Here is a 15,810-nt window from a genome sequence, read left to right as displayed (position 1 = left end):
GTCTTTGCTGTTGTTCAAATATTTGTCCACCCAGAGAATATCTGATTTCTAAAGGATAAATCTACTTAAGGGAAAATGCTTTTCCCACTACTGAGCAGGATTTCCCTGGGGGCAGGGGTCAAGCTGGGGGAGGTCTCACAAAGGACAGGTGTCTCTGTTCTCAGAAGTCATAACACAAATATAACCTGACACATTAGAGGAAGCTGGTTTATCTAACCAGACATCAAGGTCATCTGGACTACAAAGTCATAGGGAAATGGCCTCCAAAGCAGAGAGAGTGAGATCCAGAGCACGAGTTGCTTCTCCTTCACTCTGCACATTCATTTCTCCACCCACCAAATACCGACTGTATCTATTATGAGAGTGAAGGGAAATGGACCAGGTACTACGGGGGTCTCCGTGTGACTGAGACACTGATCCTGTCTTCAGGAAACTTACCGTCCCTCTCGCGGGAGCACACTTGGCAGACAGGCTCATGGGTGACCCCGGCCACAGAAGAGAAGGTGCATGTGTCACTGTAGCTGGTGTCGTGGCAGAAGTGGAGTTGGCTGGGACTGTGTAACTTACCGTCCCTCTCGCGGGAGCACACTTGGCAGACAGGCTCATGGGTGACCCCGGCCACGGAAGAGAAGGTGCATGTGTCACTGTAGCTGGTGTCGTGGCAGAAGTGGAGTTGGCTGGGACTGTGTGATCACCTAGGTTTGTGGAATGGCTGCTGATATTTTCTTATCCAGGGGAGCTGATTGCAAGGGAGACCAAGGAACACTGCCAAGTTACATGCTGATTGCCCACTTCGAGTTCCTATTGTACAGTCTGTGCATCACCAACAGAGTACTGTGAATATATATGCCTGATGTGGCTAAATGCAGACAGTGACTATAGAAGAATTTTCCAAATGAGTTTGTAAAATTAATCGTAGAAAATTTACCCACACAAGAAGCTGGAATTAGTGAGGGTCAAGGAATAATAGCAAGAGAAGAAGAGAAGAAAAAACAAAACAGAGGCGAAGGAGTCAAATTAAACAGAAAAAGCAGATTGTACCATAAAAGGTTACTGTAGCCAAAATTCCCAGAGCCAAGGAGAATCAGGCAACAAAAGCCTGGGGTCTCCCAACTTTTAAATGATCTTAAAGGAGCGCAAATATTCTGTGGTGCCTCAGTAATAGGGGAGGGTGGAATCATTACTTAGGGAGAATTTACAGATAACATAATTGATGTTACTCGGGAAAAATGGCCAGAGGTGGATGATGACAGCATCTGAAATCTTAGAGAAATAAAGAAGTGATTTTGAAAATTTGTCTGTATTTAATGATCTGAACTGAGAATTGATATGGCCAAAGGGAGAGGCCTTTTCAATATACATATTTATTCTGCAGTAGAACTATAGACTACCCTCCCCCTTGGCATATTCATTGTTCTGTACGAGGCTGATGGTTTGCTTGTTTTGTATTGCCAAAGTCAGGGGAGACTGTCAGGTTTATGCATGAAATAGCATTTAGTCAAATAAAAAATTTTGGTCATTTGGCACTGACTTTTCTCTTTCTCTCTTTTTAACTTTTTATTTTTGGAAAAACACTGTAAACTTTTTGTGGGAAGCATTTCTGTTGATTACTTTAGTGATCTAAAGCTGAGTGAATGTTTAAAAGAATTTGAATTTGGCTTCCTCACCAGTAATATGAGGGGTCTTCAAAAAGCTGATGGAAAGATTCATACCCTCTTTCAATTCCATTTAACTATGAACTTTTTGAAGTACCCTGTATGCCTCCTTGCATCTTTGGTGTGATTGTTTTGAGATGGATGAAAATCTAATAGATCTGTGGTTGAATTTGCTTCATTGTTACCAACAAAGTTCACTTTGTGGGCACAATAACATACTGTTGGCAGGAGTTGTTGCAGCTCTTCTGGAGATTATTTGGTAAAGTATATTAAAAGCCTTAAAACCATGTGCACCGTTTGACCCAATAAGCCACTTGTTTGACATTATCTTAAAGAAATAATCAGTCTTGCATAAAACTTATGGATGAGAATGTTCATCACAATGTTATTATAAAAGGAATATACATCAATGCAATAAAGGTCATACATGACATACCCACAGCTGACAACTGAACAGGGAAAAGCTGAAAGCTTTTCCTCTAAGGACTGGAACAAGGCAAGGATGCTCACTTTAATCACTCTATTCAACACAGTCAGAAGATAGTAATAAAGGTCATGCAAATTGGAAGGGAGGAAGAAAAGTGGTTCCTGTTTGCAGATGACATAATCATACGTACAGAAAAATCTAAAGACTCCACCGAAAAACTCTTAGAACTAATAAAGGAATTCAGTAAAGTTGCAGGATATAAAATCAACATACAGCAATAACAAACTAGCTGAAAAAGAAATCAAGAAAGCAATCCCAATTATAATAGCTACCAAAATAAATAAATAAAAATACCTAGGAATAAATCTAACCAAGAAGGTAAAAGATCTCTACAGTAAAAATATTGACAAAAGAAATTGAAGAAGACACAAAAAAATGAAAAGACATCTCATGTTCATGGATTGGAAGAATTAACATTGTTAAATTTAATTAACAGATTTAATACAGTCTCCATCAAAATACCAATGACATATTTTGCAGAAATAGAAAAAAAATCCTAAAATTTGTATGGAACCACAATAGACCCCAAATAGCCAGAGAAATCCTGAGCAAAAAGAACAAAGCTGGAGGCATAATAGTACCTGGCTTCAAAATATACTACAAAGCTGAAGTAACCAAAACAGCATGGTACTGGCATAAAAACAGACACATAGACCAATGGAACAGAATAGAGAATCCAGAAATAAATCCACACATTTACAGCCAACTGATTTTCAACAAAGATGCCAGCAACACACATTGGAGAAATGACAGTCTCTTCAGTAAATGGTGCTGGGAAAACTAGATACCCACATGCAGAAGAATGAAGCTAGACTGTTACCTCTAAATATATACAAAAATCAACTCAAAATGGAATAAAGACTTAAATGTAACATTTGAAACTGTAAAACTACTAGAAGAAAACAGGGAGAAGATTTTTGGGGGTAAGACCTTAAAAGTATAGGCAACGAGAACAAAAATAGACAAATGGGACTATATCAAACCAAAAAGCTTCTGCACAGCAAAGGAAACAATAAGCAGAGTGAAGAGACAACCTGAAGAAATGGAAGAAAATTTTTGCAAACTATTCATCTGACAAGGGATTATCATCCAGAATATACAAGGATCTCAAACAACTCAATAGCAGAAAACCAAATAATTTGATTAAAAAACAAACACTTAACCCAAATAGACACTTCTCAAAAGAAAACATAAAAATAGCCAATGGATATATGAAAAAACATTTAACATCACTAATCATCAGGGAAATGCAAATTAAAACTACAATGAGATATCATCTCACCCCAGTTAGAATGGCTGTTATCAAAAAAGACAGAAAAGTAACAAATTCTGGCAAGGAGAAGGAGAAAGAGGAACTCACACACTGTTGGTGGGAGTGTGAATTAGTACAGCTACTATGGAAAACAGTATGGAGGTTCCTCAAAAAACTAAAAATAGAACTACCATGTGATCCAGCAATCCCACTACTAGGTACGTAGTCAAAGGAAATGAAATCAGTATGTTGAAGAGATGTCTGCACTCGAATGTATATTGTAGCACTATTTACAGTAGTCTAGATATGGAATCAACCCAACTGTCTATCAGCAAATGAATGGGTAAAGAAAAGGTGGTATGTATGCACAGTGGAATACTATTCAGCCATAAAAAAAGAATAAAATCCTGTTATTTGCAATAACATGGATAAGCCTGGAGAACATTATGTTAAGTGAAATAAGCCAAGCACAGAAAGACAAATATTACATGTTCCTGCTCACATGTGGAAGCTAAAAAAGTTGATCTCATAGAAGCACAGAGTAGAATAGAGGTTACGAGAGTCTCGGAAGTCACTAGGGGGAAGAAGGGGACAGGGTTGATGGATACAAAATTGCTTACATGGAAGGAATAAGTTCTAGTGTTCTATAGCACAGTGGTGTGACTATAGTTAACAATAATTTGTTATGTATTTTCAAATAATTAGAAGAGAGGATTCTGGATGTATCCAGCACAAATATATGATAAATGCTCGAGGTGATAGATACGCTAGTTACCCTAATTTGATCATTACACATTATATACATATACAAAATATTATACTGTACCCCATTGCCTTGGATTGAGTGTCACCCCAAAACTTGATCCCCACAGTGATAGTGTTAAGAGGGTGGGAAATCCTATTATGGTCATTGAGAGGTGGGGCCTTGAAGAGGTGATTAGATTGTGGGACCACGCCCATGCCATAGTGAATGGATTAATAATGGTGGTTAGGGGCATTGTTCTGAGGGCTTTAAAAAGGGAGCATAAAGAGTCTGTCTCTCTCTCTGATCCACCATCCACCATGTGACACCCTGCATGGCTGTAGAGTCACCTCACCAGGTGTGCTCCCTGGACTTTGGACCTCTGAAACTATAAGCAATAAATTTTATTTTCTTTGTAAAGTACCCAGTTCCAAGTATTTTGTTATAAGCAACAGAAACGGACTATTACAGCCATAAATATGTAAGTTATCAGGTGTCAGCTACAAATACTACTACTACTACTACCAGTAACAGTAATAATAGAAAAAGGAGATAACTTCAAAACTGAGATTGAATTAAAAGGGAATACCTGGTAGATCAGTGCTTAAAAGCTATTTATGTGAAAATGTATTCTTGTTTATATAAAATAAAGTTTTTTGCCAGTAAAAAAAAAGAAACATCATCTAAGTACAGGAGAGAAAAATGTGTATAGATAACTTGAAGACCACCTGGAGAAGAACCACAAGAAAGTTGTAGGTAAGATGTTATAAAAATCTGGAAAAGATAGAAGCTACTTTACCTGATTGAGGTAGGAATTGGCTAAAGGGGCGGGGAGGGGAATCAGGAGATGTTTTTGGAAGAAATGCCATCTGCACGGGACCTTGCAAGGTGGTAGAGTTTGGCTTGGAGGATATGGGACTAGAGAGGAATTTCTTTCAGGTGGAGACATCCACAAACTCATTAGTAGAAGAGTGTCTCCCTGAGAAGGCAGCAGGAACATGAAGAAAATTGGTGTGATCTGCTGAGAAAAGAGCAAAGAAGCTATAGGCAAAAACATACTTCTTCTATTCATAATCACTTGTGATATCAGCTTCGATTCACAGTACACAGACCAAAACCATATACAAGTTGAGTCCTGCAAAATATAGCTTAAGGAGACAAGCCAATAAATACCCTTAAGAGGTTTGCATTCCAGACCCCGCATTCCTTAAACTAGGAGCAAGTTCATAGACACGCTACCGCTTCATGGCTCTGCTTTTTCTGAGTTGCCTCACTGGCTTCTCCTGAATGAATGGGATCATTTGAAATTCAACTTTGGGGACATCCTGCAGACTTTAGAGGCAGTAATTCGAAGATAGAAGGAGTGTGGGCTTTTAGAGTTATTTTGTCCATATTTTAATGAGTTAGCCTTTCTAAGTCCATTTCTTCATCTCTAATAATGGGGGTAATAACAGTATATACTTCATGGACTGAATGTCTAAAGATTAAATGAAAACATTTGAATAAAGACTTTAACCCAATTTTCTGGTGCATAATAAGTTAGCTATATCATGAATAAATAAACAATGGCACCTAATCAGGAAATTGATGCTGCATTATATATTGCTATGGATGAAAGCCTGTGATGAGAATAATTAATTAACCCAAGAGATCTAAGATCTCAAGGGATCATTTGATGACTTAGAATACATAATAAATCAGCAAAAAACTGATTGAAATCTCTTAGCCTGAGTCTTTCAGTTGGAGTGAAGGGTTAGGAAAGATGACATTTGGGGATGGGCTAGAAAATACCACTCATCTAGAAAATTTTGTGGTGTAACCCATTCTCTCTCTCTCTCTTGCTCTCTCTCTCTTTTCATTAACATTCTGGAAAGTAGTCCCTTCCTATGTTGAAGTTTGGGGCATAAAAGAGCTCTCCAGTGAGCAATCATTTCTCTTGTCATTGGAAATAGCTGCTTCCAACATTGCCAACGGAATTCCATTATTTATGTCTTTCCAAGAAAATATAAAGTTCCCAGGACTCATTTGCCTGAAAGATCTTTTCTATGATTTTTTTTTCATCCAAGGTGCCCACTGAATAATCAGGTAGATTGTTCATGCATTGGACTCATAGAAAGTGAACTTCCAAGTTTTTAGTACCTTCCTACACCCGGGTCACTTCTCATAATATTTCATTTTGCTGGAATTTTAATACCTTCATTTAAAACATGAAGCTAAGCAACTTCATACAAGATATTTTAGAGCCTATAAATGTCTCACCCAACACTCTGCTCATAGTTCACTTTCTCTTGCTCATGGGATAAAATATATAATTTATCCAGGAAGGGTCATATGAAATGGAGACATAGCACTTTGTTTAAAAAGCAGATATCTTATTACAATCCTCACCTTCTGGCCCAGCCTAATACCCTAACTACTCTCTTAAATTTCCCTTTATTCAACAACACCCATTCTGTCTTCTTTTGTTACCATTATTTAACTAACCAAACAGACCAAGTATAATACCAAAAGCTAAAGGAGGCATGAATCCAACTTGTGGAAACCTGCTTTTAATTTAGGATTATGGAGCCAGTTTCCTAGAAATTGCCACATTTAAAGAAAATAGATTTTTCTTCTTTAGGTCAAGAGACGGCTGATATTAGAATCAGTTTAATCTAATAAGGAGCCATTTCAGTACTGTCTTCAAAACGAACGGTTTAGTTTCAAATCCAAACTTAATCATCAGATGTCTATGCTTGTTGGTCCAAATCAAAAATGAAATCATCAAATGCCCATAAAACTTTCTCCACTCTCATAGAGATGTGTCACAAGGTATGAAGATAAAAAGATACAACAAAATTACACTGGCCACCAAGTAGACCATGATGAATTATTTTCCCTTCTAAAGAGATACTGAAATGAGAAAACTACTGGAGAATTGGGAAGCTTTTTATAAATGTAAGCTGCTTGAGGGTCAGGGGCATCCACACACAGAGTTGGTGTTCAGTAAATGGAGGTGAACTTCAGCCCTGAAGCTACGGAACTAAAAGGTGGGATTAGCCCAGGGGAAGACTCTTTTTCTGTTTTGCTCTGCATTATACACAGTTGGTGCTCAAGACATAGGTATTGAATGAATGGCTGTCTCTGAAAGTGACCAGGTACTCCTGATTGGGTTGCTGGCCTTTGTTCATGTGGAATCTTCAATCCACGTGGAGGAGCTATGCTCACTAAATGCTGAAGAAGTCATTGAGCAGAACACTGGACCTGCCTCCAGGTGGAGTGCCATGCAGAACCAAGCCAATAACATTTTTATATTAGATCATTTTGACCATTTAGGAGGCCCAAGAACTCTGTCATGTTTGACTGCTTACAGATGCAATTAGAGAGCTAGATCCTACTTTGTTCTTTTAATAATAAAGGATGGAAGGCAGCATATAGATTACTAAAGAAATCACAGTGAACTGTAGGAAATTTCCACTTTAAACATGTCAGATGACTTCAGAACTGCCTGTAAATAATCGGTATATGCCCTGACCCTGGACAAATTGGTAAGGGACATGACTTTCTCTGAGGAGTTTTTGCAGCTCTGGTGTACAGAGACAACTGTTCCCTTGTTCTGTGTTTATCAGAGTGAAGCACATTCTTCTCAGTTTTAATATCACAAACAAGAAAGAAGGGAAGGTCAGCTACAAGAACTGATAACGCAGCTTCCAAAAGATGCATGATTTTCACATACACGTTGATCAGACCAACCAGAAGAAATACACATCCCTCACTAGAGACATCGAGATGAAAAGCCCACTTCAAATCTCCCTCAAATCTTCGCATTTTTTCCCCCGAGTCTGAAACACATCACCTTGACTTGGGTGGAATGATTTTGTGGAGAGGGGCTGAAGTGCTGTAAAGGTAAATGAATTTCAGGATCTTCCTAGATTTAAGCAGAGAATGACAACCACCACCAGGGAATCACAAAATTCAACGATTATTACAAAAATGTAGTCACTAGAATTGACTACTATATTTCAACTCATTGGCAATTTTGCTTATGGAAACTAGATTTTAATAATACATATCCTTCTTAGAGTTTTCAAATAATTTTATAAAGATAAAAGTTAACTAGCACGTGGAGTATATGCATACTCTACCACAAATTTACACAGATTTGTTGCAAAGACATGCACACCAAGAAAAAAGGCTAACAAGGCCAGCCTCTAAAACGTAGCTGTATCTGGGGAGAAATAACAATAGACATGTAATTGAGCACATCAGACTGCTTCATGGTTTTCCCCATGCCTTCGGGCAATGGGGACTAGCATGTCCAATTGCCAGTGCAGGGAAAATTTCGAAGCAGTGAAAAAAAGAAATGAATCCTTCTCTTTCTCTTTTTCTTTTTGAACTCCATCACATAATTTTTCAACATTGTTCTTATGAAGTCTGACATTAAGATGAAAAATTCCTTGGGGATTGCACGACACTGGAATGAGTTATAAAGGAGGACACAGAATGTCCTTGAATGCAGATCTTTAAGAGGGTAGATGGCAGAATTTTTAGGTTCCTTCCCACCCTCTAATTCCAGCAGCCTATGAAAATGAAGTTTCATACTGCTTGACTAGCGTGAACCAAACCAAATATTTACTTCCTGATTGTTCAAGCACTCTTTCACCCCACGATGTGACAAGCAAGCTCCTCAGTGGCAGGGACAACCCTCACCATGTTTTATTCCCTTCCTCTTCTTTGCACAGAGGTATTTGGGAGGATTCTGAATTTGCCTTGCTCCCCCCTCCTTCAGCTGTGCTCATCCTACACAGCCCAGCCTCGTTGCAGGGGTGGCGTCCACTTTCCCTCTGCCGCCCTCGGGGAGGGGTCTCGGGGCTGGGCTGGACCACAGACCCCTGCTCGTGCATCATCTCCGCGTCCAGCTCTGCTCCCGGTTCCCTTTGGGACTACTCCGAAACTTCTCTCTCCTCCTCCAGTTTCCTGGAGTTGAAATTCACGTCCACCAGAGAGTGGAATCTAAATCACGATCTTGTGTGCCCCCATCTCTTCCTAGTGACAACACACCCTCGGTCCCCTTCACTCTTATCCAGGCCACGGCCTCCCACTTTGGGGGGAAATTGAGATGTCTGGGTGTGAGCTCCCTTGGCTTCTGGCCCTCTCTCTACAGACTCGCCCCCATCCACAGCTGGCCTACTTCCAATATCAGAAAACGAGGCACGCCTCCTGTGTTCAAGGTTAAGCCACCTTAACCTTGAACCGGACCCGGCCCTCTTCCTGGACAGCCTCAACCCTCCCCTCTCCAGATTTTCCATTTCTCCTTCCCTTTCCCTCTTTCCAATCTCCCCTAATTTCCCCATGGCCTATAAAATTGTTCCAATAGTTCCCATCTGATTCTCTAAAAAACAGTAAGTTCCACGACTTCACTACCCTTGCTTGGTGGCAGCCCCCTTTCCATCCAAACTTCACAAAGGAGAGTTCTGCACTCTGTCTCCCTTTAGGCATTTCTCACTCACTCCTCAAAGCCACTCCTTCCTGCTCACAGCCTCCTGTCCCCACTGGCCACCCCTTTTTCTAAGGAATCAGAGACCTTCATCATAATGAATCTCCATATTACTGAGTATCTGCCTCGGTGGACACTGCGGGTCACTCCCTGCTGGAACTGCTCTCTGTGGCTCTACCTGGGCCCTGCACTCTTTCCAAACTGTTTGTTGTTCATCTCCTCTGTGAGTTTCTCTTTCTCCCGCATTCTTTTAAATGATAGGACTTGGTTCTTAGCCCTATCTTTGCTCTATTCTTTCTAGGGCTGAGCTAATCTCATAAATCTGGGAGTCATCAACGTATAAAGGAGGCGTATTTCCATGTTTCTTTGCCACATCTCACCCTCTCCAAGCTTCAGACTCACATGTACAACTGTCTTGTGATATTTTCATTTCAGTATTGATTAGTATGTTAGACTCAGCACTTCCAGAACTTCCCCTCAATTTGTGCTCCCTCTATATTCTCTGTCTCAAGTGATGACAACAGCATCCCTGGTTGAAGGTAAACTTCACTGTTTATTCCACCTGATTTGTGCCACCACACTGCTCAGCAGCCACTGAGTGCTTTGTTTCACCTCCTGAAGACATCCGAATCTGCTCCCCTCTCAGCAACCAATACCCCAGCATAGGTACATATGTAGCAATGGGCTTCAAATGCATCTTCCTGCACCCAGTTTTATCCTCTTCACATTCATCCATTACACATCACTAGAGAGATTAGTGACTAAGATCAAACTTGTCATTCACCTCCCCATTACTACAAGATCAAGTCTAAGCTCTTCAGCCTGAACAACAACCCAATCAGGGGTACCGGGTCAGCTTCAGAGCCAGCCATTTATTCATTCAGTACGTATGTCCTGAGCACCCATTATGCATGGGAAAACGCAGCATAGTATTTCCAATCAGAAAAGCTGAAACAAACCACCGCTGGAAATGCTAGCACCCATGTGGTATAAACCTGACGTGTCAGCACAAGTCTACTTGCAATTACGATAAAATTATTTGCATATGTGTTTGTCTCCCCAAATGGATTGTCTTGAGAAAAGAGACTGTCCCCAGAGCCCGTGCAGTGCCTGGGCTAGTAAGCATTTGTTGAAGTGGGCATGGAGAGGTCTTACCAAACTAGCTTCGGATCTCTGGGATTTTCTAGAAATCTGAAGAAAGGGACAGAGAAATGGCCAGTGAGATGAAGGGACCAAGGGTCATCTGTGATGGAAGGAAGTAACAAGAGGTGGCAGGTGTCTGGCACAAGGTGACCTGACTTTAAGAACAGAATGCCTCTCATTACTGAGGTGGTTTCACCTACATCAAAGAAAAGGGGAGGCAGAGATGCAAAAGGAAAGTCGTAAACATTGGAACGCACTTCCCCCATGCTGACGAGGACTATCTTTATATTTCTGTCATTGAGAGACTGTCATCTTCGTGGGCTTGCCCTGATCTATCAGGTGTTTAGCATACAAGTGTTGGTATTCAGGGGACGTGATTAAGCCCTAGAAGTGTCTGCATTCAAGAAATAATGAGCTGCCTTGAAATGCGGTCCTTCCACGCAATCTAAGGAAGCTTTCATCATTGAAGACACACCTCTTACCTCTCCTCATGACACTTCTAGAGGACCGAAAAGGCCTTGCCTCTATCTCTGGGTGTACTTAGCCTCTGAAAGATCCCACAAAATCCAGCAGCTTTCTCCCTAAAAGGAGGCCCCGAGTCCTTTATCACGTAACTGGAATGTTTCTTCTTATCTCAATGTAAAGAGCCACGCAGGGGTACTGTCCTGTCGTGATCTTCTTGCGTCCATGAGAGTATGGTTTGGGAAATTAAAACTGTAGACAAGTCTCAGGTACCATTTTTATTACTATGATCAAAAACTTCCTGTGCTTGTAGGCAAACAATAAAAATGGACCTCTTTTAAACCTAACTACTTTTAAGAAAAGAAGTTTCTTTCTGTTATTACTACTCTCCTTGTCTATTGATTGAATCCTTCTATTTCTGGAATCCTAATTTTTCTGATCGTTGTTAAAATTCTCAAAGGAAGTCTCTGGTATTGCCCACAAAGCCAGATGTTTGTGGTACATTAGAAAATTAAATTTGCAAAGCTGGCTGGATTATTAAGATATTGTCTAGTACCCCCAAGATATGAAATTTGGAATGATGATTAAACATGCTTATGTTACTGCCGTGGTAAAGTTCCTGCCTCCAGCGAACCTAATTTCAGAACAAAACAAAGAGAGCTATCATAAGTATGAAATCTCTGTCATCCCTTTCTATTTGATTATTTTTTTTTACACTCTGATATTTTCCGATTTCTTCCCATCTGTGCTGATATGCTCGTGTTATGATAATTATTTTTATCTTGATCCCACCAAGTCATGCCAGATTTCTAAGTTGCAGGTGGGGTTCAAGAAAGACTCAGATGAAGAATTAGGGGGTTAGAGAAGTCCATTTCCTGGCTGGTGTCTATCCCCTGCTCCTTTTACCTTATTATAATGTAATTAGAAAAAAAAACCCTATGATTGTTGTTCCATATATTGTGGGTAAAAGTAGAAATCTCTAGAGCCATTCTAAAGAGTAATTTGGCAATGTATAAAAAGTTTAAATGTGTTGCCCTTTGACCCAAGAAAAATTATAGGAATGTATCTAGAAGGATATTCATCAATCACAGCATTATTTATTAAAACAAAAAATCTAAAAACAACCTAAGGAGGGTTTCAGTCAAAAGAAGAACAAAGGAATTCCAGGCAGTCATTAAAATAAATGATGTTTTGTAAAGGTCTCCATACTATTAGAGGGGGGAAAAAAGAATTACAAAACAAGATATACAGTAAAATCTCACTTTCGTTAAATTGCATGCATGCATTTTAAAAGTCCATAAGAATATTCAAAATGTTAACAGTATTCATCACCAGGAAGTAAAATGTTAGATATTTTAGAAAAATATCTCTCCATACTGTCTGAATATTTTATTATGAGCATATGTGATATCTCATTTGGGGAAAAAAAGCACTAAACTTTGATACAAGAACTTTGCAAGATCCCAAGACAAGGCACTCCCTGAGACCCCCAGGGGGAGAGCAGGAAACAGGAGCAGTATATCCTAAACCTGCTACGAGCAAGTCAGGCTCTAGAATGATGGCGCCAGCCTTGGAGGACACATGACATCCCTGTGAGATCAAGGTCATGGGCTAGCCCAGAACAGTACCTGAAAAGCTGAGTTCTATTCAAGGTTAGAGAAGTCTTTGAAAACCACTAGTGAACAGGTCGACCAGTTGTCTGTTCATTTGGGTCTCACCCATTAGGGTAGATCTTGGTTCCCAAAGACACACAACACAAAACTCTGTTGTGGATAAAACACAGGGTTTACTGGTATAAATATTTTGGGCATGCTAGACAGTCCTTTCAAAACAAAACAAAACTTGATTTAAAATAATAAACCTTCCATTGATGTTGATAATGAAGGAGATATATTACTAAATCTAGCCTAATTTAAGAATCTTAAAAGTAATTCTTAGCATGTGGGGCTAGTTATTTTATAATAAATAAATGATTCCAGCTATTTCTCCTTAAACTCCAAAACAAGCTTTTTTGGTTTGGGGTTTGTTTTAACAACAGTAGCAAGACACAATTCCTTCAGATTTCCCAGCCAGCAGAAAGAAGTCGCTGACTAAACCTGGATCTAGCCCTGGGTGCGGCAGCAACTTGCTGGTTGCATCAACTCCAGACACGACTTTCATTCCCAGACCTTTGGTTTCCTCATCCTTGCAGGTCACCACTGATGTCCCTTCCCCCCTGGTGTTCAATTCTTGGGCCAGTTCTTAGTCAATGGGTGAGAAAGCCTGAAGAGCACCTGGTGATAGAATGAGGAGTGGGACAGACACCCTTCAGCTTGATCTGGAACCAGAGACGCTGGTCATATTGGGGTAGAGCGTGGACAGGAGGAAGAAGAAGAGGCTAAATTTCAAGAGCACTTCTTATGTATAAGGTGTTTCATTAATGCATAATAAGAGCTAACATCTACTGAGCACTACCATATGCCTGGGGCAGCCTGGTGCTTTATTCATGCAATCCCACTGAGTCCGGCAATAATCCTATGCAATTAAGGCAGTTATGCTGTAGTGATGAAGTCAGAACTGCAGCACAAGTCTAACCCCAGAACCTACACGCTTGACCACTAACTAAACTGCAGTGCCCCTTGCTTACTCTACTGAGCAGGGAACTGAGTCTGGGAGGCATAAGCAATTTGCCAAAGTCACATGGCTAGTAAGCAGCAGAGTGAGGATCTGGGAGCAGATTCATCTGGCACCAAAACACATGATTCTTCAACTACACATGATGTTTCCTTGATTCTGGCAGTGAAAGCAGATTCTCAGCCAACTTACCAGTGTTGCCAATTTGTCTCCACCTAGAGCTTCAGTTACTGGGTCCAGCCTTAAACCCAAAATATGGTTGAGAAAATAAAAAGGGACCTTTGGGTCTATGTGACCAATGAGCTACTCTAACCAAGACAACTTTAGATGAAGTTTTAGAGGTCTTAGGATGCGTGTTGTAACTTTTACAGTATTTCTTCCTTAATCTTGTTTTCCTTATTTTTATGCACCTTTACATTGATGACTTCACCAGCATCGGTGCCAACAAGGAGGGGAACAAATGACCAGAGCAAGAATAAGCAAAGGTCCAGGCCTGACTGCAGACCCAAAGTAAGGAGTTTTTTAGCTTGTCTTCTTTTGCTGAGAGGACCCTCCTTTCTTCCCCCCCACTGTGGAAGCTAGTTAGCTCCAAGCACCGTGACCAGCCTGGGAGTGTAATGGATACCACGTTTGCATCGATACCCCAGACTGCTATGGCAACAGGTGAGTTTGCAGGACCCCATCTCTATAGTCTCTGCCGTTGCCTGTTGGGTGCTTATGTGTCTGATTCCTAGCTCATCACTGGTGTTTTTAGCCATATTTATTCTCTTCTTGCTTGGCTCCTGACAACTGAAGTTCACTGTTCTCCTCTTCACTTGAGGAAGCACCACTACTAGCACTGGGCAGATGCCTCTCATGACAGCGGAAAGGTCTGCTCCTAGGCTGTACTTTCCAACACTTTCTGGCTCCTGGTCCTCAGGAGACTTGGTGGAGAGGTCCAGAGAGTCTCTCCCTCTTTAACATCTTGCTACATTTGGCCACCAGGACTCCCATGGTGCTTGTGCCAGTATCTACAAAGGCTCTCAAGAAAACAGTTTATTAGACAAGTTCCTTTTGAAAAGTCCCAACTTTGTTTTGGCTGAGCTGGAAGGAGAGGGGATTTTCCATGCATAGGCAAATGTAACTGAGTTAATGAGGGAGCTCTTAGAGTCATATATGATGGTGGCCCTGAGGATTCCCAGCTAATGATCTGGAATGGAGGTTTGAAGTTAGGACTGAGAGGGAGCAGACCGATTATGCAAGAGTCTGCAAGGAGGATGCCTGTTGATTCATCCCTCCAAGATTTGACCTTCCAGGAAAGTGCTTGGCAGGGACGTGGTTTTAAGTCCACAGAGAAAGCTTGAAGTTCAAGGCGAAACTAGAGCTCTCTTGATCCTTAGTCATATGTCAAGTCCTAGCATAGTCATATGGATAAAGTACGTTTTGAGAACTTATTATATGCCAGGAATTTTTGCAGTATCTGGCACAGAGCAGGCCCACAATAATACTTATGGACTACCCTAATAGAAGTAGCGGTAGCAGCAGCAGCAGCACCAACAATAATAATAAGAACTGACATTTATTCTGGGCCTCTTCTTTTGCCTGGTACTACACCAAGGGATTTAGATTCTCTTTCTTACTAATTTTCACAACCACCCTATGAGATATGTATTGCTGTCCCCATTTTTTTTTTTTCCTTTTTGTCTTTTTCCGTGTCCGGCAACGGATCGCAACCCTCAGTGTCGCCCCCGCACCGGACCGGGACCGGCAACAGGATCGCAACCCTCGGTGTTGCTCCCGCACCTCGCTCAGCCAGTGAGCGGGAACCGGTCTGTATGTGGGATCCGAACCCTCGGGCGGGAGGCTTCCCAAGCGGCGCACTTATGCAGTGCGCCATATCTGACTTTCCTGCCAGGGGAAGTCTTCCACCCAGCACCTGCTACTTTTAGAGTTTCTGTTGCCATCACACATCTCTACCAATTTGAGTTTCTTTGGAAGTGG

At 40.9% G+C, this 15,810-nt stretch overlaps 1 pseudogene; it reads left to right on the top strand.

Moving 5' to 3' along the window:
• The first annotated feature begins 708 nt into the window (after nucleotides 1–708).
• On the top strand, nucleotides 709–1,284 carry LOC103601916 (annotated as a pseudogene).
• The last annotated feature ends 14,526 nt before the right edge of the window (nucleotides 1,285–15,810 follow it).

Source organism: Galeopterus variegatus, unplaced genomic scaffold (genome assembly GCF_000696425.1).
Source record: "Galeopterus variegatus unplaced genomic scaffold, G_variegatus-3.0.2 Scaffold3936, whole genome shotgun sequence".
NCBI classification, from domain to species: Eukaryota; Metazoa; Chordata; class Mammalia; order Dermoptera; family Cynocephalidae; genus Galeopterus; species Galeopterus variegatus.
The sequence above is the reverse complement of the archived record's forward strand: the minus strand, read 5'-3'. Positions and strand labels throughout refer to the sequence as shown.